The sequence below is a fragment of the Gossypium hirsutum genome, chromosome A10, assembly GCF_007990345.1.
Source record: "Gossypium hirsutum isolate 1008001.06 chromosome A10, Gossypium_hirsutum_v2.1, whole genome shotgun sequence".
Taxonomy (NCBI): domain Eukaryota; kingdom Viridiplantae; phylum Streptophyta; class Magnoliopsida; order Malvales; family Malvaceae; genus Gossypium; species Gossypium hirsutum.
The window spans coordinates 103,457,796-103,483,285 of record NC_053433.1 but is presented as its reverse complement, the minus strand read 5'-3'; the positions used below and the strand labels follow the sequence as shown (position 1 = coordinate 103,483,285).

The 25,490-nt window shown below is 37.3% G+C and overlaps 1 long non-coding RNA gene and 2 other non-coding genes across 5 annotated transcripts; 2 read left to right on the top strand and 1 right to left on the bottom strand.

Moving 5' to 3' along the window:
* Positions 1-315: 315 nt before the first annotated feature.
* LOC107896422 (uncharacterized) lies at positions 316-6,274 on the bottom strand. Of its 3 annotated transcripts, none has more exons than XR_005902637.1 (6): positions 6,107-6,274; positions 5,371-5,485; positions 3,660-3,716; positions 2,124-2,238; positions 1,210-1,557; positions 316-1,102 (listed from the first exon to the last, which is right to left on the bottom strand). It is a non-coding gene; the product is annotated as an uncharacterized lncRNA (long non-coding RNA). The 3 variants fall into 3 exon arrangements; XR_005902636.1 differs by having other exon boundaries at positions 1,210-1,451; positions 6,107-6,243; XR_005902638.1 differs by lacking the exon at positions 6,107-6,274 and adding an exon at positions 5,853-6,100.
* Positions 6,275-11,954: 5,680 nt separating this feature from the next.
* On the top strand, positions 11,955-12,061 carry LOC121208871 (small nucleolar RNA R71). The gene has a single exon (XR_005903995.1). It is a non-coding gene; the product is annotated as a small nucleolar RNA R71 (small nucleolar RNA).
* Positions 12,062-25,088: 13,027 nt separating this feature from the next.
* Positions 25,089-25,195, top strand: LOC121208797 (small nucleolar RNA R71). The gene has a single exon (XR_005903921.1). It is a non-coding gene; the product is annotated as a small nucleolar RNA R71 (small nucleolar RNA).
* Positions 25,196-25,490: the final 295 nt, after the last annotated feature.

The window sequence follows — 25,490 nt, the reverse complement described above, 5'->3', positions numbered from 1 at the left end:
AATCAATTTCATACTAAAAACTTCTAGAATGCAAGTTTTGCAACTTATTCCATTTAGTCCCTAATTTCAAATTAAGCACTTTACGTATAGAATTTCTTCACGAAATTCTCACACAGTCATGCATTCATATCATAAACCTGAAAATAATTATAAAATAATTATTTCTATCTCGGATTTGTGGTCACGAAACCACTATTCCGATTAGGCCCTAATTTGGGATATTATAAAAAATATGATACATTAGGTTTACGTTTAAAAAAGTAGATCATACATTAGTTTTGCATATAATAAAGTAGATAATACATTAGGTTCACATATAAAAAGTAGATCATACATTAGTTTTGCAAATGAAAAAGTAGATCATACATTAGTTTTACATATAAAAAACTAGCATAGTTATATTACAATAATAATTCTAAGGAGCTTATGGTGGAGGTTGTGGATGGTATGGTTGGAAGGGGAATGAGGATGTTGCTACCAAGGATGAAAATGATGCAATCGGATTTTGTTCAGCATACTCACGTCGAAGCCACCAAACTCTAACATCTGGATCTAAGTTCAAAAACACTTCTCGTTTCACCGGTATTTGGAACATTTTGATGGCAAAATAGTACAGTTCATCTTTTTTTGGAATTTCATCTTCCAAATCACGCAAAGCATCCATTGCATTTGAAATAGAATAGTCAGAGTGAGGAAAAATAATTTCATTCACTGACTTCCTTGGACTAGCCATACTCTCACACAATTTCTCAATATGAGTACCTAATGAATTTCTTGATGATTTTCTACTTGAACTTGATTTTTTTCCTTTACCGTGTACAACCCCAAGTGTTTCCTTTCTTGGATTAGGAGTTTCATGAGAAGGGTTTGATGGTACCTCATTAGGAGGGATATCTTCATTCTCATTGCTATTTTCATCTGAATCACCAAATCCCTCATTAGGTGTATCATCTCCCATAGGAACCCCACTTGGAAGAACACCAGACGAAGGTGCCCATGCATTCTCTCCAGTGGCTACAATGCCACCAAACATTTGCCACATTAAATCATTCAATCGTGGTTCAATTCCTTTCTTCTTAAATCATTTAAAATCAGGATTTTCCTACATAAAATGTTAAATGTTAAACGTTATACTCAGATTTCTATATTTGTAAATGATTAATTTCAATAAACTTTATGCATTAAAATAATGACAATGTTAACACTAACCTGTATTTTTTCAACCCACCATTCTTCGGTAGCATCGACCGTCCTTTTAGATGGACACCATCCAATACCTGTAGAGTCCTTAAGCAACTCCCTCCATAACCTCCATTCCTTTTTTAATGTATCCCATTTATTTTTCAATTGAGGTTTTCCATAATTTTTTTGTGTTTTTGCTTGAAAAAGAGCAATAACATTTTCCCATCCTTTTGAGTTTAGATGAGTTGTCGGTCTATTACCAGCATTGACTTCATTCATGCAAAGTTCACAAAATATTAATGTCAGCTCGTCATCCCAAACAGCTTTTGTTGCTAAGGTACTATCTCCCTCCACAAATTTTCTTGTCTTTACCATCTATTATTATTATTTTGAAATCAATAGGGTATTAAATAACACAAGTGTAAGCATAAATCAGTATGTAAGCATAAATCAGTAATAAATAGGGCACTAGGCAACAAAAATGAAATCAATATGTCCTACTTTGGACAGCATAAATCAGTAAATAAAACAGGGCATTAAATAACAAATAACTTGTGCAGATACATATAACTCTATCAAACAAGTGTAAGCATAAAGAATCTTCCAAAATGAGATACAATTCATGTGTCATATGTCATGTAGATATGAAAATAAAATAAGAAGAAAGTACAAAAGCCATATTACCGACAGGAAACTTTCACTCAATAGAGCAAAGAACTAGCCATACCTCCAACTATAAATAGTGTTCCTGTTATCCAAAAGTTAGCATACATCTTGTTATTCATGTTTTTTCATGCCTATGGTCTTCAACTGTATGCATTCATTATTACTAATTAACTTTAGAGGCAGTAATTCACCAAAGATGCATTCTTACAATAATTCTGGCAATAATAGAGTAGCTAAGAATTATATCAATGCCATGTAGGTGATCAATTACTTACAGTTCCAAACACAACACCGTCGAAGGCAGTATGATACTCAAAATTTGGAGTTGGAAACTCAGGAGTGGGATAAGCAAAAGTAAGAGGAAGCTCAGGGCAGCTCAAAATGATGTACCTACAACAGAAAAGTAAATCAAGCATTAAGATTACCAATCATATTTAAATTTATTTACGTTATGAACCGAAAAGGCTAACATGTTTAATTGAATTGTGGATGGCAATGAATTATATGTTAAGAGTTTATAGAGAATGATAAATGACAATTGTATTTCGGAGAAGCAAGGGTAAATGATATGAGTATGAATCTAGTAATGGCTAAGTGTGATAGCTGAATGTGCTATGAATTAATATAAGTGAATGGTAACTTAAATATATTGTATCATGTAATGACCGAATGCATTATGAAATTGGATATTAGTCAATGCTATAAAGTTAATGAAATTAATATGTGTGATATTCAGGCTAAGAGCCTAGCAGGCTAGTTGCCGTTGAAATGAATTCAGGTTAAATCTAGCAGGCTAAGTGCCGTTGAATTATTCCGAGCATGATATTAATGATATACCTACAAGGTAGTGATATACCTAAAGGTATGAAAACAATAGGAATGCAAACAACCTAGCATGCTCAATAATAATCTCAGTGGAGATATACTACGATAATAGTAGTACAGATATTTAGTTTATAGAATGCAACCCAAACACATTTTTGTCAACCAAAAGGATGCATAATTGGAAGTATTTTGCCAGAAAACCCATAATATGAATAGAGTTCAAATTATATAAACTATTAAGAAAATTAAAGAAACAACTTTTTTATGGTTCAGCTACAACACAGACACACACACCAGTAGACGCACAAGTGAAGCATAAAAAATACAGCCACTCAAAAATAAAAGAAGGCTAGGAACATAACTTTACTATGGAAAGATAAAACAAAATTAATGGCTCATCTAACATTAGTCTCATCAAAGTTGAACACTGCATAGTGCTGTGTCCCACAAAATTTACTGCAAAAGATCAAGAAAACGTATAAAGAAGCCAAATCTATGTGAAATTAAAAGCATTTCACCAACTTGCTGCATCTCTACTTTCAGCATGGCAACTGGAATTCTTCTAACTTCCCTACATTTTTTACCCAAAATATCTATAAAACATCAACTAGGATCACAATGAATAACCATGTTGGTATTACCAGAAAGCATGTATGGTTAAGTCAGTTTCTTAATCAGTCACACAATTTAACACTCAATACAAAGTGATCCCATTTCATCAGAAGAAACCTAAAAGTTTAACATTAAACCACTAATAAACCCAATCGTTGGTCTTCAGCGTAGCCTACAAGTTCTAATCACTTGTTGCAACACATATTTAACTCAAGCTTGGAGTAGTTTCCTTCTTTATCAGAAGCTTAATGAGATACAACATAAAACCATCACGATTATTAATATTACTGAGAATCAATAGTGAAATTAGTGATACAAAAACTAATGATACAATTGGAATCAGAATCATAGAGTTGTGGAAGTAAATTTCTTACCTGCACTAATGAAGAAATTGAAAGAAGAGATTTCTCACCAACTTTCTTATGTTGAGCCTTTAAAGAGAGAAAGAGTTAAATAAGAACAACAGTTGCATCTAACAAACGATATAATAAAAAGAATCTGAACATTTCATAAGATATAATTGATGGACTTGTACTTCCACTAATCTTTGAAATGCAACTGTTCCTATTCCTACTGAATGCTAATAGCAAGCACACTGATCTTATACAGGCTCTGCTTAGTAACTTTTTCTAACACTGTACGTCAATCAGCACAAACAATTTTTATCTTAGCAATGCCTCTAATTTCCACAACTAATGCAGCAGATCTCTATGTCCTTGACACCTCTAAATTATCTGATAATGGTTAGAAACGAACATAATCTATTTGTTCCTGCATGTCAGGAGTGTCCCCACTAAATATAATTTCTATGGTCTTATACAAGAAGAATTTGTGAGTTTACAGAAGTAGTTGACGAATTTTGTAATCACGTCCTTCTTTCAAACCCCTCCTATTTACTTTGACTTATCTAACCTAGTATAGAAAACAAATCTAAATCAACCTTAAATTCAACAGGTAAAACCAAAACTCAATTGAGAATACAACTCCAAAAGGACAAAAGAGTCATGCACTAGACACCAAACTTGATTTAGTGAAGAATAGGGATTCAATAGGAGAAAATGGTCTAAGCCTCACAAACTTTATGATAATTAAAGCAGAAAAAACAAAGAATAAATGGCAGCAATACTTAGTAAAAGAGTTCAAAATTTCACAAGAGGGTTTATCTGCATGCTGAATGTGATATGTCTAACAAACTATATATGCTGACTCAATCCTTCAATGTTGACTTATTTATAGCTAAATGAACACTTGACAGGCATATGAACTGTTTGTGGAGTTCTTAAACCCCATTTTACCTATATGGGTGAAAAAACACCTCCTATTCGAAAGTTGAAGGTTAATAAAATGCTAGAAGTACCTGGAACAAGAGCATAGTAATTGCGAAAATAACATTGGCCACCTCAGTGAGAAAGTTAATGCAAAAACAAAACTAATGTTCAAAACTTATCAACATGAGAAGGAATAACAGTAATATGGGGATGTGAATGGTACCACCCAATAACTCGTGTTATTCTGCCTCGATGCAGTCATTCTGTATCTTGAAGTTAATTTGACAACAAAGCTAAGAATCTTGAACATGTCACTAAATCAGAACACACGAAAGATATTTCTAGTAAAAGTTATACTAGCTCAATGTTTTTATGCTGATGACATTTGGTGTAAGTTGCAGAAATTAACAAATTCAAGTTAGCTCTAAAAATGGCTTTTGGTGAAAGCAGCTAAGCAGAAAAAATTATCATTTCAAATTAAACACAGTGCAAGCACATTTATAAAAACTAAAGCTTTAGATAATAAGGCAATTGCTAACGAACACAAAAATCTAGTCTCTTCTAGACACTTAGCATGATTTACAAGATTTAAATCATCACTAGGAATCACTGGAAAGGCCAACACTAGTGACCAGAGAACTAATTTTCTTTTATAAATGATTTAAGATTTAAATCATCACTAGGAATCACTGGGAAGGCCAACACTAGTGACCAGAGAACTAATTTTCTTTTATACTGTAATGAACACAAAATCAAATGTCAATTCATTAACAACAAAGAAAAAATGCACAAAGTTTTAAAGATATATCAGCTTGACCTGATGCAGCTGCCAACTGTTCAGGATTTGTCTCAACTTGGTCCTTCTGCCGATCAGATCGTGATTGTGGTGATGCTCCCCATATCAATGCAGTGACATTTCCATCTTTTGAGTACTGGAATTTGCAAGAGGTGAACAAAGGAACATAAACTGAATCATAAAATCCAGAAAATAGAATGACAAAAGTGCAAGACAAACCAATCATATTACAGAGCAATACTCTTTGTCATATGAAACCAATGTTTAAAAAGATCAGATTTATCATCAGTTAAGTTACGTATAAAGAGATTCAAGTTCCTAGGACCGTGTTTCAGTAAAAACGGCTTATTGAATGCAACAATCCACAAAGTCAAAATAAACCAAAGGTAGATACACTTCCAACATTGTTTTTTAGAAATACATAACAAGAACTATGAACAAAAATCATATTGCAAATGGAGAAATCAATTAAAAAAAGAAAGGAAAAGAAAACAAGAACTAACCGATGCCATGGTCAAAGAATGATGATAAAGTTGGGTCAATGAATGAAGTCTGTCTTAAGAATGGAAAAAATGAGGGATTTTTATTAAAGGCAGAAGCCATAGAGGGGAATGCAGATTGGGAGACAAGGGAGGTTTGGGGATAGTGACAGGGCGTGGGAGAGAAAAATGCACAAATACACCCAGAAATGAAAAGAAATGGCACACAGAAAGCATCAAGAAGACTCCAAAGGGATAAATTTGAGCTTAACACTTACAATCACAGGCTTATTAGTCTTCGATTGAAGAGGAGTTGACACAGCTTGCAGCAGAGGTATTTCTTTCCCCGTTATCAGCAGAATTTGGCTGCCAAATCTGAAAAAAAAACAGATTGATAAAGAAACTTTAAGGATAAAATGGTAAAATAATAAATGGAAGTTCAACCAGTGAGCTTACTGCTACTGAAAGCTCCAGTTGATTTTTGGGATGACAGTGTGGTGAGAATTGATTTTGGTTGCACTGAAACACTCAACCAAACAGCTTCCCAGTGAGGTTGGTAGTCCAACTGCACCTCACTGGCTTTAAACGGTGAACCAAAGGAAGCCATAAATAGGGATGGAGGAAATTTTAGGCTTAGGGTTTCAATTAAAAGGGGGCTACAATCGTGCAAGCCCCATTTTGGGCCAAACGGCCATGTGTCTGACTCTTAGGTCATGTTTTTCCTGAAATTTGAGTCAGTATCAAACACGGATTTTTAGGCACACCTGTGTACCTAGGCCGTGTGGTATACATGGCCTCATCGCACGATTGTGTGCTCACTCGTTCACTTCTCCCACACCCGTGTGAATTCCAACACGCCCGTGTCTTAATTTGTGCTTGTGGTCTAATTATTTAAGTTAGTGCCGCCCACGTCCTGTGGACACGCCCGTGTGCCCGAGCCATGTGGCACACATGCCCGTGTGCTGGTTGGTTCACTTCTCCCACGTCCGTGTGAGTTCCAACACGCCCATGTTATTTAGTTAGGATTGCCCATGGCTTTTAGGCACAGCCGTGGGATCTGTCCGTGTTCTATTCTAACTTGTTGAAAATTTTAGTATGTGTTCAGGTTTTCACACGGCCTCAGGCACACACATGTTTAATGATCGTGTGGGTTACACGGCCGCATTGCACAGCCGTGGTGATTTAACACATTCCGTGTCTATGTCGATTATAAGGAAATTTCAGTGTAGTTTCACCGCTGTCTGAGACATGCCCAAGTCTCTCAGCCTTGTGCTCCGCATGGCTATAGCTAGTTATTGCAGCCCGTGTGGTACTCTGACTTGAGAAAATACATGTCCTATTTTAACACATCCATGGACACGCTCGTGTGTCAGGCCGTGTGTGCCAAAAATACCTATAGTTAAATTATGAAAAATGAAAGAAAAATAAAGTTGTTTAGTGGGGTTAGTGCTCGGGTTGCCTTTCGAGGAGCGCTTATTTAAAGTCTAAGCTCGACTGTACCTTGTAGGCATATTTAGGCAGATTCGCGGAGCCGTAGCTCCTCTCAATTATCTTTAAAATCCTCACTGTTATAAAGTTTAAGATGATGTTCATTTACCTTGAAAGTGCCTTGGGTTGGATGGCTTACCTCTACTATGTAGTATGGAAAAACGATTTGGACTACGAAAGGACCTGACCATCGTGATTTAAGCTTCCCAGGGAACAATTTGAGCCTTGAGTTGTATAGTAGGACAAGCTCTCCGGTTTCAAATTGCTTGTGTTACTTTAAACGAGCATCATGGCAGCACTTCATTGCTTCCTTGTATAATCGTGAGTTCTCATATGCATTAGCTCGGCATTCATCTAACTCATTCAGCTGCATCAGTCTCTTCTCACCTGCAAGTTGGGGATCAAAGTTTAGGAATTTTATAGCCCAAAATGCTTTATGTTCTAGCTCAAATGGTAAATGAAAACTTTTCTCATAAACAAGTTTTTAAGGAGATGTTCCTATTGGGGTCTTAAAAGCAGTTCTATAGGCCCATAAAGCATCATCTACTTTCATTGCCCAATCCTTCCTATTTGACTCTACAGTATTTTCTAGGATACGTTTAAGCTCTCGGTTTGCGACTTTGACTTGTCCACTAGTTTGGGGATGGTAAGAGGTAGCTATTCTTTGGTAAATTCCATATTTCTTAGGGTTTTATCAAATTGAGCATTACAAAAATGAGTACCCCTATCACTGATAATTTCTCTAGGTGTTCCAAACCGAGAGAAAAGTTTCTTAAGGAACTTCACCTCCACTCTAGCATCATTAGTAGGTAAAGCTTGGGCTTCCACCATTTGGACATGTAATCAACGGCTACTAAGATGTATTTATTCCCAAATGAGCAAGGGAACGGACCCATAAAATCAATACCCCATATATCAAATATTTCACATGAAAGTGTCTACGTTTGAGGCATTTCATCATGTTTAGAGATATTACCTGTTTCTTGGCATTTATCACAACAAGTAACATACCTATTGGTGTCTTTGAATAGTGTGGGCCAATAAAAACTTGATTTGAGCATTTTATGTGCAGTCCTAGTCCCATTGTAATGTCCTCCAGTCGACCCTGAGTGGCAATGTTCCAAGATTTTAATTGCTTCTGACTTTGTAACGAATCTTTTAATGACTTGATCTGCACATATACGGAAAAGAAAAGGATCTTTCCAGAAATAGTTTTTCACATCAGTAAAGAATTGTTTCTTTTGCTGATGTGTTAGCCCTTTTGGTGTAACGTTAGCAGCTAAATAATTTGCAATGTCTGCAAACCAAGGTTCCTCAGAGTCAGATATAGCAAAGAGTTGTTCTTCAGGGAACGAGTCATTTATCTTATGTTCATCAAACTCCTTAAGATATGAGTTTTCTGATCTAGATAGATGATTTGCTGCAAGATTTTCTACCCCCTTCTTATCTTGAATTTCTAAATCGAATTCCTGCAACAATATTATCCATCTTATTAGTCGAGGTTTTACATCTGATTTAGAAAGGAGATATCGAAGAGCTGAATGGTTACTGTATACGAAAACTTTAGATAGTATTAAATATAGTCTAAATTTATCAAATGCAAAAACCACAGCCAATAATTTTTTCTCAATCATCCTATAGTTTTCTTGTGCAGCTGTCAATGTCTTGCTAGCATAATAGATTGGTTGAAAATGCTTGTCTCTTCGCTGTCCAAGAACCGCACCTACTACAAAATCACTCGCATCACACATTAGTTCAAAGGGTAAATTCCAATCAGGTGAAACTACAATTGAAGCAGCAATTAATTTATCCTTAAGAGTATTAAACGCTTCTAGACATTCTTGATTGAAGTTAAAAGGCACATCTTTTTCTAATAAATTTGTTAAAGGCTTAGCTATTTTAGAAAAATCTTTAATAAATCTTCTATAAAATCTAGCATGACCTAAAAAGCTTTGAATAGCCTTAACTGAACTAGGGGGAGGTAATTTCTCAATAGTTTTGACTTTCGCTTTGTCAACCTCAATTCCCTTGCCAGAAATTTTGTGGCCTAACACAATCCCTTCGTGGACCATGAAGTGACATTTTTCCCAATTCAGTACAAGGTTCGTTTCATCTATCTCATTAGAACTCATTTTAAAATTTTAAGGCAAAGATGGAAAGAGTTACCGAATACCGAGAAGTCATCTATAAATACCTCCATAATGTCTTCTACGAGTTCATAAAAAATGACCAACATGTATAACTGAAAAGTAGCAGGGGCATTACATAATCCAAAAGGCATTAATCGATAAGCAAATGAACCGTATAGACATGTAAATGTTTTTTTCTCTTGGTCCTCAGGAGCTATTGGGATTTGGAAGTAACCAGAGAGTCCATCTAGGAAGCAATAATACATATGCCCAGATAATCTTTCCAACATCTGATCAACGAATGGTAAATGAAAGTGATATTTTCTTGTGGCATCGTTCAATTTCCTATAGTCAATGCAAACTCTCCATCCCGTGACTGTTTGTGTTGGGATCAATTCATTCTTCTCATTAGCCACAACAGTCATACCTTCTTTCTTAGGAACAACCTGCGCAGGACTCACCCAAGGACTGTCAGAAATAGGATAAATAATTCCAGCATCTAGGAGTTTAATTACCTCAGCTTTTACGACTTCTTTCATGTTAGGATTCAGTCGTCTTTTAGCTTGCACACAAGGTTTATATTCATCTTCCATTAAAATTTTATGTGTGCAAAAAGAAGGATTGATCCCTCTTATGTCAGAAATCTTCCAAGCTATAGCCTTTTTATGCTCTTTCAATACTTGAAGTAACTCATCTTTTTCGGTTGGCTGTAAATCTGAAGTAATAATCACTGGTGATGTGGAATTATTTCCAAGGAACGCATATTCTATGTGATTTGGTAGTTGCTTCAATTCCAATTTAGGAAGTTCTTTAACAGTGGGTTTTAATTTTATTCATTGTTTACCTCAATACCCTCATAATTCTTCTGTCTCAGTGAAGACTCATTAGAATTTAATTCAGCTTTTGTCTTACCTAACACAAAATCATCGTCATTTACCTCCTCTCCTTGGGCAAGACACAGTTCCAACGTGTCCTTATGAACTATTTCCTGTAAAGAATCTTGAATAACATGATCATTAGAATCAATAAAATAGAAAAAGTCATATTGTTCTCTAGAAAATCTCATGGCATCATAAATTTTAAAAATAATCTCTTCATCACCACCCTAAGCATAAGTTTACCATCACCCACATCAATAACAGCCCTAGCAGTGGTTAAAAATGGGCAACCTAAAATTAAAGGCACCTCAACATCCTCATCCATGTCAAGCACAACAAAATCAACAGGGAATATGAATTTATCTACTTTTACGAGTACATCTTTTATAATTACCCTAGGATATTTAACAGATCTATCAACTAGTTGAATACTCATCCTAGTAGGTTTTGGTTCCCCAAGGCCAAGTTGCTTGAACATTTTGTAAGGCCTCAAATTAATGCTAGCGCCTAAATCAGCTAGTGCCTTCTCAACATTTAAACTACCAATTAACCAGGGAATAGTAAAACTTCCTAGATCTTTCAGTTTGGTTGGCAGTTTATTTTGAAGTATGACCGAGCACTCCTCGTTGAGTTCTACTGTAGAAAACTCTTCAAACTTCCTTTTATTTGTAAGAAGCTCCTTAAAAAATTTTGCATATGTAGGCATCTGCGAGATAGCTTCAACAAAAGGTAAGTTAATATGCAACTATTTAAAAAGTTCAAGAAATTTACCGAATTAGGCATCCATGCTGTCTTTCTACAACTTTGCTGGATACGGGATTGGTGGTTTATATTCCCTTAACACCAGTTTTTCACTTATTTAAGGTTTTACCTCCTCATCTTCTTTCTTATCAGCTTCTTATGGCAGCTTCTTTTCAGATCTAGCTAACACTTTCCCACTCCTTAGGGTAACTGCTTTCACGCGCTCTTTTGGATTGCGTTTGGTGTTGCTAGGCAAACTCCCTCGTGGTCTTTCTAAAATCATCTTAGCCAGCTATCCTATTTGATTCTCAAGCCCTTTAATTGATGCTTTTTGATTTTTAAATGCAGTTTCAGTGTTTTAAAAATGGGTTTCTGCCATTGAAATAAACTTTATCATCATCTCTTCAAGGTTCAGCTTTTTCTCTTGGTGGTAAAGTTGTTGTTGGAAGCCTGGAAGGGGTGGTGGTTTCTGATTCCCTTGGCCTCCCCATGAGAAATTTGGGTGGTTCTTCCAACCTGCATTGTATGTGTTCCTGTAAGGATTATTTTGAGGTCTAAGAGTATTACCCATATAATTTATTTGCTTGTTCTCCATGTTGGGACCGTAGGGTGGGTATTCTGAATTGCTCGTTCCACCTCCACTTGCATCGCACTGCATTATTGGATGTACCTTCGTAGAACCAAATACAATTTTATCTTTCTATTTAAAGTTCTACCTGATTTGAAAGCATAGTAACCGAGTCGACGTCAAAAACGCCGGCTGCTTTTGTCGGCTTTGTCCTCATGACTTGCCATTGATAATTGTTCAGTGACATCTCTTCTATGAACTCATAAGCTTCTTCAGGTGTCTTATTATTGATAGTTCCACCAGCACCTGTAGCCAAAGAGGTAACCCATGGTGAGGGCACCTTCTCAATAAATCCTTGTATCTCTCCCATGCATCATAAAGTGTTTTTAAATCCATCTGCACAAAAAAAGAGACATCATTCCTCAACTTTTCCATTTTAGCCGGTGAAAAATATTTAAGCAAAATTTTTGGTCATTTGTTCCCAAGTAGTGATTAACCCTTGTGGTAATCAGTTCAACCACTGTTTAGCCTTATTTCATAATGAAAAGGGAAATAACCGAAAACGAATGGCATCGTCAGAAATGCCATTGATCTTAAAGGTGTCTCAAAATTCCAGAAAATTCTTTAAATAAGTATTTAGATCATCGCCTGCAAAACCATCAAACTGAACAAACTGTTGTATCATTTGTATTGTGTTAGGTTTCAATTCAAAATTATTTGCAGCAACAGCAGGTCTAACTATACTTGATTCAGTTCCTGTTAAAGTAGGTTTAGCATAATCATACATAGTATGAGGAGTGGGATTCTGATTTATTGGATTTGCGGCAACCACAGGAGGCAGCAGATTATTTCAATTTTCAGCCATCTCCTCAGTATTATTGGTGTCGTCCTTGTGCTCTTCCTCTATATACTGTAGACTTTGCCTTATCTCTCTACGATTTCTACGAGCTGTGCTTTCAATTTCGCTGTCAGTAGAGGTCCTGATGGGTCTCTTCTAGTCATAAACTATAAAAACCTGCTAGAAGAAAATTAAAGAAAAAATAGTAATAAAATAAAAAAAATAAATTTTAATAAAAATAAAAAATGGCTAAAGTAATGAAATTCAAGCGCTCCTAATATCTTAGTCCCCGGCAACGGCACCAAAAACTTGATGGTCGCTAAACTAATTGAAAATTCGACTAAGGCTAGTGCACCTATCGAATAGTAGTATAGTTATGCTGAGATCGGAAATATCGTATCCACAAGGACTAAAAGTACTAGTAATTACTATCTTTTTATTATCTAGCCTAAGAATTAAAAGGATGTTTTTAAATTAAGATTAACTATCTAATTAACTAAGAACACGACAGCGATTAAAGTTGGAAAATACTTTTTGGAAAACCGATGGAGAAGACAATACCCAAGGAAGAATCCACCTAGACTTCACTTGTCACTTTTGAATTAGACGATTTATTCCTTTGACTTAATCCGTAGAAATCCCTAGCTTATGTTAATATCTCTCTTGAGACTAAAAACAACTGACTCTAGGTTGATTAATTGAAATCTCTTTCTAATTAAAACCACTATTGTCGCATTAACTCGATCTATGGATTCCCTTATTAGATTTGACTCTAATCCGGTAGATTTATGTCGTCCTATCTCTAAGATTGCATGCAAATCCGCTTAATTATGGAAGATTTACTCTTAAATAGGGACTTTTGCTCCACTGAATAAGCACGTCAAAATCTAAATTAATACCCTGGAATATTAAAGCAAGGATTAAAACTCATAATTAAGAATAAGACAAGTATTTATCATATAATTCAAATAATAATAAGATCTATCTTAGGTTTCATCTCCCTTAGGTATTTAGGAAGTTTAGTTCATAACGATAGGGAAAAACATCTCAAAATTGGGAAAATAAAAAAACATATAAAACCCAAAAACTTCGGTAGAAATTGAATGGAGATATTCAGTCTTGAAGTAATTCCTGCTTCCGAGCTGATTCCAATGGCTGTCTTCGAGTATTTCCTGCCTTCTGCTCTCTATCTCTTTTAAATTCTCTCTTAGTGTGTTTAAATAGAATTTGGAATGCCCAAAATTAGTCTTTTCCGAATAGAATTAAAATAGGTTTCGACAGGGACTCGGTCGCGTGTTACGCCCGTGTGATGGTGCTCAGGCCGTGTGCAATTCTGATATGGTTTTAAGGTGACACAGCCATGATGCACGGGTGTGTGGTCTGCCCGTGTGTCTCACACGGGCGTGTGGATTACCTGTGTGGAAGTGTCTGGGCCATGTGCAACACTGAAATAAACCTATTTTGTCCGTTTTCGGCCTTTTTCTTGCACTTTTCGCTTTTCTATGCTCATCTGCATATAAAACATGAAATTAAAGGATTAGGAGTATCAAATCCACTAAACCTTATGATAAATCATCCAAAAATATGCCAAGCATAGGGTAAAAATATGTATATATTATGGTTTATCAATATGAAACATGAGACTAACAAGGGTGATGAAAATGTGTGATACGGCTTGTGAGATTAAATGGTTTTATTATACCCTATGTATTTATTTTGATGATGAATGGGTGGTAAGTTTATTACTAAGTTATACGGACTTACTAGGCATTATATGCTTACTCCATTTTATTTTTCCCTGTCTTATAGTAAATCGGAATGCTCATTGGATTGGAAGCTTGGCGGAGATCACTCACACTATCCAACAGTTCATTTCAGTGAAAAAGGTATAATAATTACGGTTATAATGGCATGTATAGGTTAAATTGGATAACAATGGCATGTAAATATTTGAAATTGCTAACTATTAGAATGGATAGTTATGAACATGCTTGGGTGTTATGTATAAAAAGACTATGTCATAGTATATGATTGATGTGATGTCTCGTGATAAGTTTTATGTTTATGATTGATTGTACTTGAAAACTAACTATTATCAAGATAAAGAAAAGTGCACCTATTGAACAGTAGTATAGTTTATAGGAAGACCGGAATGTCGAGCCCACAGGAACTAGAAGTACTAGTATTAACCTTCTTTTTATTATCTAGCCTAAAAATAAGATGATTTGTTTTATCTAAACTAATTAACTAAACTAAGAATGCACAAGACGTAAATTGCGGAAATGCTTTTGGGAAAACTGATTGATTTAGACAATACCCAATGAAGAATCCACCTAGACTTCACTTGTTATTTGACTCTGAACTAGACGATTTATTCACTTTACTTGATCCGTAGAAATCCCTAATTTATATTATTATCTCTCTAAGACTAACAACGTCTAACCCTAGGTTGATTAATTGAAATCTCTTTCTAATTAAAACCCCTAGTGTCATATTAACTTGATCTATGGATTCCCTTATTAGGTTTGACCCTAATCCAGCAGATTTATGTCACCCTATGTCTAGGGGTGCAATCAACTACGCTTAATTATGCTATATCTACTCTTAGACAGGGACTTTTGCTGCTCTGCATAAGCACATCAACACTTGAATCAATATCTTGGAATATTAAAGCAAGAATTAAGAACATATAATTAAGAACAAATCAAGTATTTATCACATAATTCAGAAAATAATAACAAGATCCATCTTAGGTTTCATCCCCCTTAGGTATTTAGGGGATTTAGTTCATATGTGTAAAAGAAAATATCTCAGAAGAATAATGATAACAAAACATAAAGAAAACCCAAAAATCCTTGAAGGAAATTGAAGGGAGATCTTCAGTCTTGAAGGAGAATCCGACTTCTGAGATGGATCAATCGACTTTCTTTGAGTAATTCCTTGCCTCCTACTCCGTGTGTCCTTTCTATTTGCCTCCTCGAGTGTTTATATAGGTTTTAGAATTCTTCCAAACCCTCAAGAGTGGCCTTTTCTGAATAGAACTAGACTTGGGCTCGACAGGGACACGCCCGTGTGACACGCTCGTGTGAGGTGGCTTAGGCCGTGTTTAGAGTCTGCTAAATGGACACGGCCTTGTGGTGTGGCTTAGGCCGTGTTGCAATCTGTTAAATAGACATGGGCATGTGAACTACCCGTGTGAGGAAGTCCAGGCCGTGTTGATTTCCTACGTTGATCCATTTTCTCCATTTTTGGCCCTTTTCTCACTCTTTTTACTCTCCTATGCTCACCTACATATAAAACATGAAATTAAAGGATTAGGAGCATCAAATTCTACAAATCTGATGATAATTCATCCAAAAATATGCTAAGCATGGGATAAAAATATATATAAATTACGACTTATCAAATACCCCACACTGAAGTGTTTGCTTGTTCTCAAGCAAAATCCTCAACTCACAATCAAAATAAATTCTTCTCAACTTATAATTCTCATCAATAGTATCTCAAAATAATCCATAAGTAATCATACATTGAAAATTCAACTTGAAGAACATCAAAGTTTCAAACATTCCAAGTTGAGCATTTTATGACGAAAACATAGGTGTCTCCCCTCATCTAAGTAATCACCTTTGATTTAAAATATCATAGAGTTTCACTTCCTCACTAAAGATTCACTCAAATCACTCGAGGTGTTTAAGGACAAGAAATTTAGCACTCAACAGTCAATATGAAAAGTTATTACCATAGGCTTGCGTGAAAATCAAATCTCCACCACTATATATTGAGATGATACATCAATCAAAAGGTCTTTAGAGGGTTGAAACGTGGCTTTGGTTAGGGGGTATGGTCACAAGCTGAAAGAAAAGGTTAGAATCGAGAGTGAATTGAAAAATTACCTAACTAGAAAAAAATACTAAAACTGACAAATTACGTTCCTAATTAGAAGATCTTAGAATTGAGCTTTTCTTCATAGGATTTGGAATTAAATACTTAAGCTCAAAAACAAAAAATTACTACTAACATGTATGCATGTAAATTTTTTTTAATTTTCTTTTAAGAACAAATCAAATAACATAGAACTTTGCTAACTATCAAAAATAAAACATAGCTAAGCAATTTATTCAAATCAAATCTTGACAAAAATAGGGATCAAATGAGGGGATTTCAACAATAATGGGTTAGGGTTAATATTGAGGGTAAATCCATGAATGGCTTGTTAGGCTCAAGGGGGTTCACTAAGGGTTAATTATGAGGGTAGACTTTTATGGAGTAAGTGGGTTAAACCTAAGTGCCTTTATCATCTCGACATATTAAATCAAATGGTATGGTATTGACATGCATAATTGAAGCATGTTCTAGAATAAAAAATCAATATTGACGCACTCATAGCAACAATAAAAGTGAGCATGAAAGAAATAATATATGCTCTAAAGGCTGAATATCTCACAAAAATTATGGCTTTTTGATGTTAAACCTGTGAATTTCAACTCAAGATAATACCTAAATTTGGGGAAACAACCTAAAAATTTTTAATTCTCAAAAGATCAACTTATCATGCTTGATTCTTTAATTCCTTTAAGTTTAAACAATCAATGCATAAATGCCTATGTTTTAATTCAAGACATATCAATAAAAATCATAAATTAATCAAAATTCATTCTAATAGTGATATGAGTGAGTTACGTAAGAATAAGACAAAATTCAGGGATTTTTCTGATAATGATATAAATAACCCCCCGCCACACTTAAGATGTACATTGTCCTTAATGTAAAAAGATAGATTTACTGAAAAATATATATATAAGATCATAAGATAGGGAGAGAAGTGAGACTTCCTGAATGTTAAATGGAATCCTTGAATTAGAGTTAGGGAAAGTAATCGGCCAAGGCAAGGATGAGATTGAAGGAGGATACTCCGGTGGTGGTAGAGGTTGGGTTCCAAAATTGCTGCGCCAAAAGAATATTATAAATAGTGGTAGCTATGGTCGTGGTCGAGCAGGGCATGGCAGTCGTGGAGGACCTTTTCCAGTGGAGCTACAAATTCCTAAGTAATAGTGAGCTTTGGAGCTCTTTATAACTGCGATAGAATCATTAACTCTTTAGGAAATATAAAGTAGCATGATTACTCGTAAAGAAATGGCCGAAAATATAAATTGGTCAATATAAACTATAAAACCTAGAGATGAAGTAAAAATAAAATTAAAGATAAATAGAATAAAAAGTAGTTTTAAAAGATAAAAGTAAAAACATAAAGATAGAAAATAAAAATCTTCAAAAATCTTCATCGCCAGATGGTTTGCGAGGTGGGGGTGGCGATGAGATGTGAAGGTGCTAACAAATCTGATGTAAGGTTGTATCAATGTGATCAAATCGTTGAAAACATTGCTGCTCGAATCGAGTGAGGCGCTCAGAGATGTCAGAGAGTGAAGCCGCCGCATGAACTGGACGATGAATAGGTGGTGGCTGAGAGGGTGGATCCTCGTGAGGTGGAGAGACATCATCAGTAATGTCCTATGGGTCCTCCTACTCGGCTGACTGGACTAGGTAGTACTGGGGAGGATCAAATCCACGTCGTCGCTCGATCATCCTCATATGGAGCATAGTCGAGATGCCTTGTGGGGATATCTGACTGATGAGGGTGAGGGAGGATGCTTGCGCCACCGTGTTGAGGAGATCGAAGTACCGCACCAGGCAACTCACATAAAGGCCAATGGAAATGACTCCCTTCTTATGCTGCTCTATCTGATGGCGAATGGCGAGGGCGATGAAATAAGTAAGATTGAATACGTGTCCATGAGTCATGCTCCATAAAAAATAGGCGTCGTTAGTGTTGACAATGTCGGTGCTCTCTCGCTGTCCTGTCAGGATATGGGCTAGGATGGCATGTAAGTATCTCACGAATGGTGCGAGAGCTGATGCCTTGGAGCAGCTAGGATCATAAGTGGCCGAAGCAGGAACGAGGGCCTTCCAGCAATTTGAAGGAGTGTAACATCCTGATTTTTGGGTTTTTCGCGATTCTCGATATTTTGGTAAAGTTTTTAAATTTTGGTATTTGGTTGTGAAATTCATAATTTGAGTATGTAAATGGGCTTATGGAAGGCCCATGTGTTGGCCAAAACCCGGTAGAATTTTTGAATTTTGGACTTAAGAAGTTAGGGGCCTTGGATAGGTGGTCTTATTAAAATTTGTGGGTAAAATGTATCACAAAAGAGCCTCTAGTAAAGTGGCTAAGTGACATCACTAGGGAGCTAAAAAATGGCGTGTAAGTGGTTGGGAGAAGACCTGGGTTCAATTCCCTGTGATGGCAAATGTGATGCTAATTTTTATGCTTTGAGCATGCAGAAGTTGTAGTTGAATGAAACTCTGTTGGAGAGAGTTTGAAACAGTCAAATGCATGGATTAAGGAGGGATAAGGAAAAAGATTTTAGGGATTTGAGAGGGGGATAGAGTTAGCCGATTTGAGGGGATTTCGGCAGAGGGGTTTTAGTTAGGGATTTTCGGCACTTGGGTACTTGTTGTGCCGTTTTATTCTTTGAAACCATAGGATTAGTCTTCTTTTTCTTCTTTCTTCTTCCCTAGCCGAATCTACCACCCTTCCTTTTCATCTTTTCTTCCTTTTCCTTCTTCCAAACCAGCTACTACTTCCCTCTAATCATTTATTGTTTCTTTCCCTTACTTCTACTTTTGCCAAAAAAAACCGCAAAACCCGAAACCTGTGGAGCTAGGTGGTGCCAACTCTTTGTTGACCAGCAACCCTCTTTTTTTTTCTTTTCACTTTTTGGTGGTCAATTCCCTTATCTTCTAGGCATAAACGGATTCAAAAAGAGAGACTGTGGTAAGTGCCTAAACTCTAAGTGATTCCTATAGTAACTGTTGGCAAAAGTCGAAACCCCTATAGTTTAGGGAGGTGGCCGAATGTGGGTATAGGCCTGATTGGGTTCTTCTTTTAATATTTTTATGGTTTGTATAGTGGAGGAGATGCAAGGCATAATGTCGACTTGGATTAGCCTGGATCATCGGAGTGACTAGATCTAGTCATCAATTTCGGCAAAGGTATGGATTCTAAGGCCATTATGAATGGTGGCCGAATGTGTAAGTGTGGATAATGGATGGTTCTCGATTTGGTTTAATTATTATGAGTTTATCTATAAGCGGTTGATTATAGGACAAATCGTGTAGGATATCTCATCGAGGAATATCGCAAATCAGGTGTGTAACGAACCTTCTTTCGTAGCTTAAATTGATAAATGCCGAAAAGCCGAAATGCCAAAATTCTAGCATTTCGAGGACTTGTGAGCAAGCAAAAGCTCATTGGTTAGTTAGATTCTCTAAGTTGATGATCAGGAACGTTGGAAAAGGTAAGAGAACGATTTTTGGCATCACGGTAAGTTGGGCCTCGAGGGGCTAAAATCGGGCCCAATGGGCTTACGGGCCTATTTGGGTAAATTTGGTAGGAAATGGAACCCTGTTAAATTGTGCATTAAGACTGGTAATACCATTATGGAATATAGGCTAAATGGGTCTAGATGACTAAATCAGCTATGTAGGGCCTATTAGAGGTTTTGGGCCCAATAACTCGGTTTCGTTAAAAATGGGCCAGAATTGCTGTTTAAACACATGAATTGTTAGTAACTGTTAATGAACATGGAAAACCCTAATATTTGGTAAAATTATGAAATTACCTTTATAATATGAAAATGACTGTTTTGCCCCTAGGTAAAAATGACCATTATACCCTCAGGGTTTAATTATAAATTTGATACATGGGATTTTGATATACATGATTGATATGATATGCACATGATATGCATGATATGCACATGATATGTACGACATGCACATGATATGTATGATATGCACATGATGTATTCATAAATGCATTGGGTTGGGTTTTTATATGGATGGAGGAAGTACAAAAGGGCTTATGCCCCAGTTTACCGAAAGGGCTTATGCCCTAATTTACCGAAAAGGGCTTTTGCCCCAGTTATTAAAAGAGGCTAGGCCTCCAGTTATATGATAAAGCAGCTATGCTACCAGTGGAGAGTTTTGCCTGGGTGGGTTGAGTTATTCCCCACATGGAGAGCTTGGTTGGTACGGCTGGAGAGTAGCAGATGGTGGGTCGAGTAGTCTCCCCAAATGGGCTTGCATTCTTTCATTGACATTACATGTGATATTGAAATGGGTCTATGGGCCATACCGTTTACAGTAAAGGCTTCAGCCCGGTAATATGAAATATGAAAAGGCTTCGGCCCAGTGTTATGAAATATGAAATATGAAAAGGCTACGGCCCAGTATATGCTGAGATGGAATTTGGGCTTAGGCCCAGCAGGCAGATATTGATTTGGGCTTTGAAAGGGGCTTGTTGCACACTGAGTTCCCAAACTCACCCCTTTCCTTAACCTTGCAGGTGGGCCTTGATATGGGGACTTGGAGCCAGAGGGGATTCAGAGTGGCCACGATGATCGCTTTTGGGCTTTTAAAATAAATGACTGGTTTCTTTAGGTTACTTTATTTATTATTTATTTTTGGATTGTAATAAGGCCATTTTAACTTTATTTTTTCTGGGTTTATTTTATTTATTTTTCTTTTTATAACTTTAAACTGGTTGATGATAATTCAAATGGGCTAGACTTAGGACGCGTTTTTAAAACGATACTTGTTTTCAAAATAACACGACGTCACGGCTAATCGATTTATCAAAGAAATTTCAACTCGTTGTAACCAAGTGTGGCAATGGTTGTGGGCATGTCTAGGATTGGATCCAATCGAAGAGCTTGGTACTTAAGCAGCCTTCATGGCTCACCTCCTCTGTTACGGATTCCTACCTGGTGCCCAGCTTCCATTCACTTGGTTAACTCAACAAAAGTCGGTTTATAAAACACTAAAATGGAACATGGATTTTTAACTTCAATGTGGCATGTCAGATTCGGCCATAACGTCTGGGCTGGGTTTGGGGTGTTACAAGGAGAGTAGTGGATGTGGCGATAGAGGGTGTCAAAGTCGTCGTCGTCCATGAACTCCTCTGTGTATAGTCCTAATGCGACTCCGAACTTAGGCACACTCAAGTGGTGAGCTAAACCACCGAGATGGAACTGGACCGTTTTGGGATCATCAAACTCTCTCATAATAGCTTGGAGGTGGAAAGTCGAGTAGAGTTCTAGTGTGAGCTCGAGATATGCCGGCTCGACGATCTCGAAGAAAAGCCCCCATGGGCTAGTAATTAGGAGAGCTCAGACCGTATCGACGAGTTGAATCTGCTTTAAGGCGGTCCAGTCAATGTAACGGACCATACCTAGGGGTCGGGCCCGGAGTATCTGAAAAAGTTCCTCTTGGGGTCCCAAGGGAAACTGTAGGAAAGGGTGGCGCACCTCGTTAGTAGGACCCGATGAGGATGCTGGTCCTTTTCGCTTCTTCGAGGCGGGGACAGCAGTCATTTTCCCTCGTGGGTTTGACATGGTGTATCTGCAAGAAGAAAAAAGAAGATAACGTATTCTAACAAATTCAAGAATTAACCATGAATATAGTTAAACTAACAAATCTAACCAAACTAGTGAAACTAACAAGACTCAACCAAAAGCAATCTAACTTGATGACAGGAATTTTATGGCAAATGACATAGTAATAATATGACTAAATTTAAACACGAAATGGATGAAATAGATCCTAAGAATGAGAATGTTATGATAAGTAATTAGCAGCAAAATGTAAGTAATAAAATCATGATAGTAAGTATCAAAAGGAAGTGAAAAAGAAGAGGAAACCGTTAGTGGAGAATTGGTGGCCGGAGGAGCGACGGTGTAATGGTGGGGATGTGGGTCAGCCACGGACGTGGGCAGTGAGGCCGTGTGGTTTGCAATGAGGGTACGCAAGGGTGAGAAGAGGGGAGAAAATAGAAAAGAAAGGGGAAAGGGGGTATGGGGTATGGGGAGGAAGAAAAGGGAAGAAGAAAGGAAAGTTAGGGGGTGGCCAGTCGATGGGGGAAGAAGATTGCGGCGGTTAGGGTTAGGGTATTGGGGAAGGGGTGATGAATAGTGAATACTTATATAGATATTAGGGCACACGGCTGTGGGGCACGCCCGTGTGCCCTTATTTCAGCTCGTGTGTTTCGTGATTTTCAAATTTGGGCGCGTCTGAAATTCGGCCCACGCTCGTGTTCTTTGGGTGTATTGGTGCACACGGCCGTGTCGTATGGTCGTGTTCTGCTTCATTCGCTTCTCCCACGCCCGTGTTATTTTAACAGGCTCGACCACGGGTGGTGGGCACGAGCGTGTCGGCCTCCCGTGTTAATTTCTCAGTTTCTAACCCCAGCTTAAAGACACGAGCGTGTTGCACGCCCGTGTTGTTTTGGTAGAATTAGCTAGGGCCATGTCGCACGGCCGTGGCAAAGTATCGAATCCCGTGTTGGGGAAAATTTTTGTTCTATTTTCACACCGCCGTGTCGCCTCCCATGGTATGCGCACGGCCTAAGGCACGCCCGTGTGCCTGGCCGTGTGGATTAGAAAAACCTATGTTCAAGGACTCAGTTAATGATTTAGATGTTAGAAACTAAAATTTAAAAGAATCAACACTGTTAGTGCTCGGGTTGCCTCCCAAGAAGCGCTTATTTATAGTCTAAGCTCAACTTACCTCGATTTCACATAGTCATGGTGGTTCAAGGAGTTGAAACTCCTCTTTCCTGCTATCAATTATATCAAAATAAGGTTTAAGTCTAGTACTGTTTACCTTGAAAGTGCCGACTTTGGGATGTGCTACCTCGACTGTACCATACGGGAAAATATTCATTACCGTAAAGGGTGTGACTTCATTCGCATTAGACTTGTATGCTTCAGCTTGAGGGTCTGCTTCAGCTAATAGTGCCTTGTCTCCAACCTTAAGTTGATTTGGTAACACATTGAGTCCGTCATGGCGTGGTTTCAGTTTATCGCATGTTCTCGATTTCTGTGTTCGCCATTCATCTAGTTCCTAGATCTGTAGCCTACGTTCTTCATAGATGGGTCATTTGTTGTTACTTGCACATGGCTCATGTATGCTCTTCAAACGTGTTTCCTGCAAAGAAGGTTGCACCACATGATCAGTATTAGTAGCATGATTTATAGCACCTTCAATAGTCAATGTGTTACTCGAATTACGAGCTTGAAGAGTGATTGTTTCATCCCCTACACGAAGTGTGAGTTCACCTGTACCAACATCAATAATGGTTCTAGTAGTTGCTAAAAAGGGTCATCCTAAAATCAAAGGCACGTCACTATCCTCTTCTATGTCTAGAACAACAAAATCAATTGGGAATATAAATTTGTCAATTTTAACAAGTACATATTCAATAATACCCCTAGGAAATCTAATTGTTTTATCTGCCAATTGAATGCTCATCCTAATTTGTTTGGGTTTCCCAAGACCTGGTTGTTTAACCATTTTATGGGGCATGACATTAATACTAGCCCCTAAATCAGCCAAAGCATTTTTAACATTTAAACTACCAAGTAAACAAGGAATCGTAAAACTCCCTGGATCTTTCAACTTGTTAGGTAGCTTATTCTGTAGAACGGATGAGCAAACTGCGCTCAACTCCACATGTGACGCCTCATCCAACATCCGCTTGTTTGCTAAAAGCTCTTTTAAGAATTTAACTGCGTTCAGCATCTGGGAAAGAGCTTCAATAAACTGTAAGTTAATATATAATTTCTTTAATAGTTTAAGGAATTTACCAAATTGTTCGTCCGTGTGGTCTTTCCTTGTCGCATTGGGGTATGGCACACGAGCTTTGTACTCTTTACTTACCGGTTTCCACTCACTGTGGTCCACCTCATCCTTACCTTTACTTACCACAATTCCTTGCCTCGATTTTGGTTCAGGTTCAACTAACCCTTCTTTTTCTCAAATGGTAATCGCATTGAGTTGTTCCCTTGGGTTAGATTCAACTTGGCAAGCTACCTTGTAGTCGTTCAGAAATCAATTTGGCAAGTTAGCCTATCTGAGTTTTGAGCCCTTGGATCAACGCTTGTTGATTCTTAAGTGCTGTTTTGGTATTCTAAAAATGAGTTTCTGACACCGAGATAAATTTCTTTAGCATCTCTTCAAGGTTCGGCTTCTTTTCCTGCTGGTAAGGTGGTTGTTGAAAACCTGCGGAATGTTGTGGCCTTTGATTTCCCTGGCCACCCCATGAGAAGTTGGGATGGTTCCTCCAACCTGCATTATAAGTGTTACTGTATGGGTTATTTTGAGGTCGAGGATTATTACCCATATAATTTAATTGCTCGTTTTCCATGTTGTGGCCATAGGGTGGGTATCCTGAATTGCTCGTTCCACCTTCACTTGCATCGCATTGCATTACTGGGTGGACCTGTGAAAAGCCAAGTAAACCATCAATTTTTCTATTCAAAAGTTCTACCTGAATAGAGAGCATAGTGACTGAATCGACGTTAAAGATGCCAGCTGCTTTCGTTGGTTTTATCCTCATGACTTTCCACTGATAATTATTTTAGTGACATCTCTTCTATAAATTCATAAGCCTCTTCAGGTGTCTTATTATTGATAGTTCCACCAGCAGCTGTGTCAATCATCTGTCTAGTCGAAGGATTCAGGCCGTTGTGAAAAGTTTGAACCTATAGCCAAAGTGGTAACCCATGGTGAGGGCACCTTCTCAATAGATCCTTGTATCTCTCCCATGCATCATAGAGTGTTTCTAAATCCATCTGCACAAAAGAAGAAATATCATTCCTTAATTTAGCCGTTTTAGCCGGCGGAAAGTATTTAAGTAAAAAATTTTCGGTCATTTGTTCCCAAGTGGTGATTGACCCTCATGGTAACAAGTTTAACCACTGTTTAGCCTTATTCCTCAACAAAAAGGGAAACAATCGAAGGCGAATGGCATCATCAGAAACGTCTTTGATCTTAAAAGTTTCACAAAACTCTAGAAAATTCACCAAATGAACGTTTGGATCCTCGTCCTGCAAATCATCAAACTGAACAAACTGTTGTATCATTTGAATCGTGTAAGGTTTCAGTTTAAAATTATTTGCA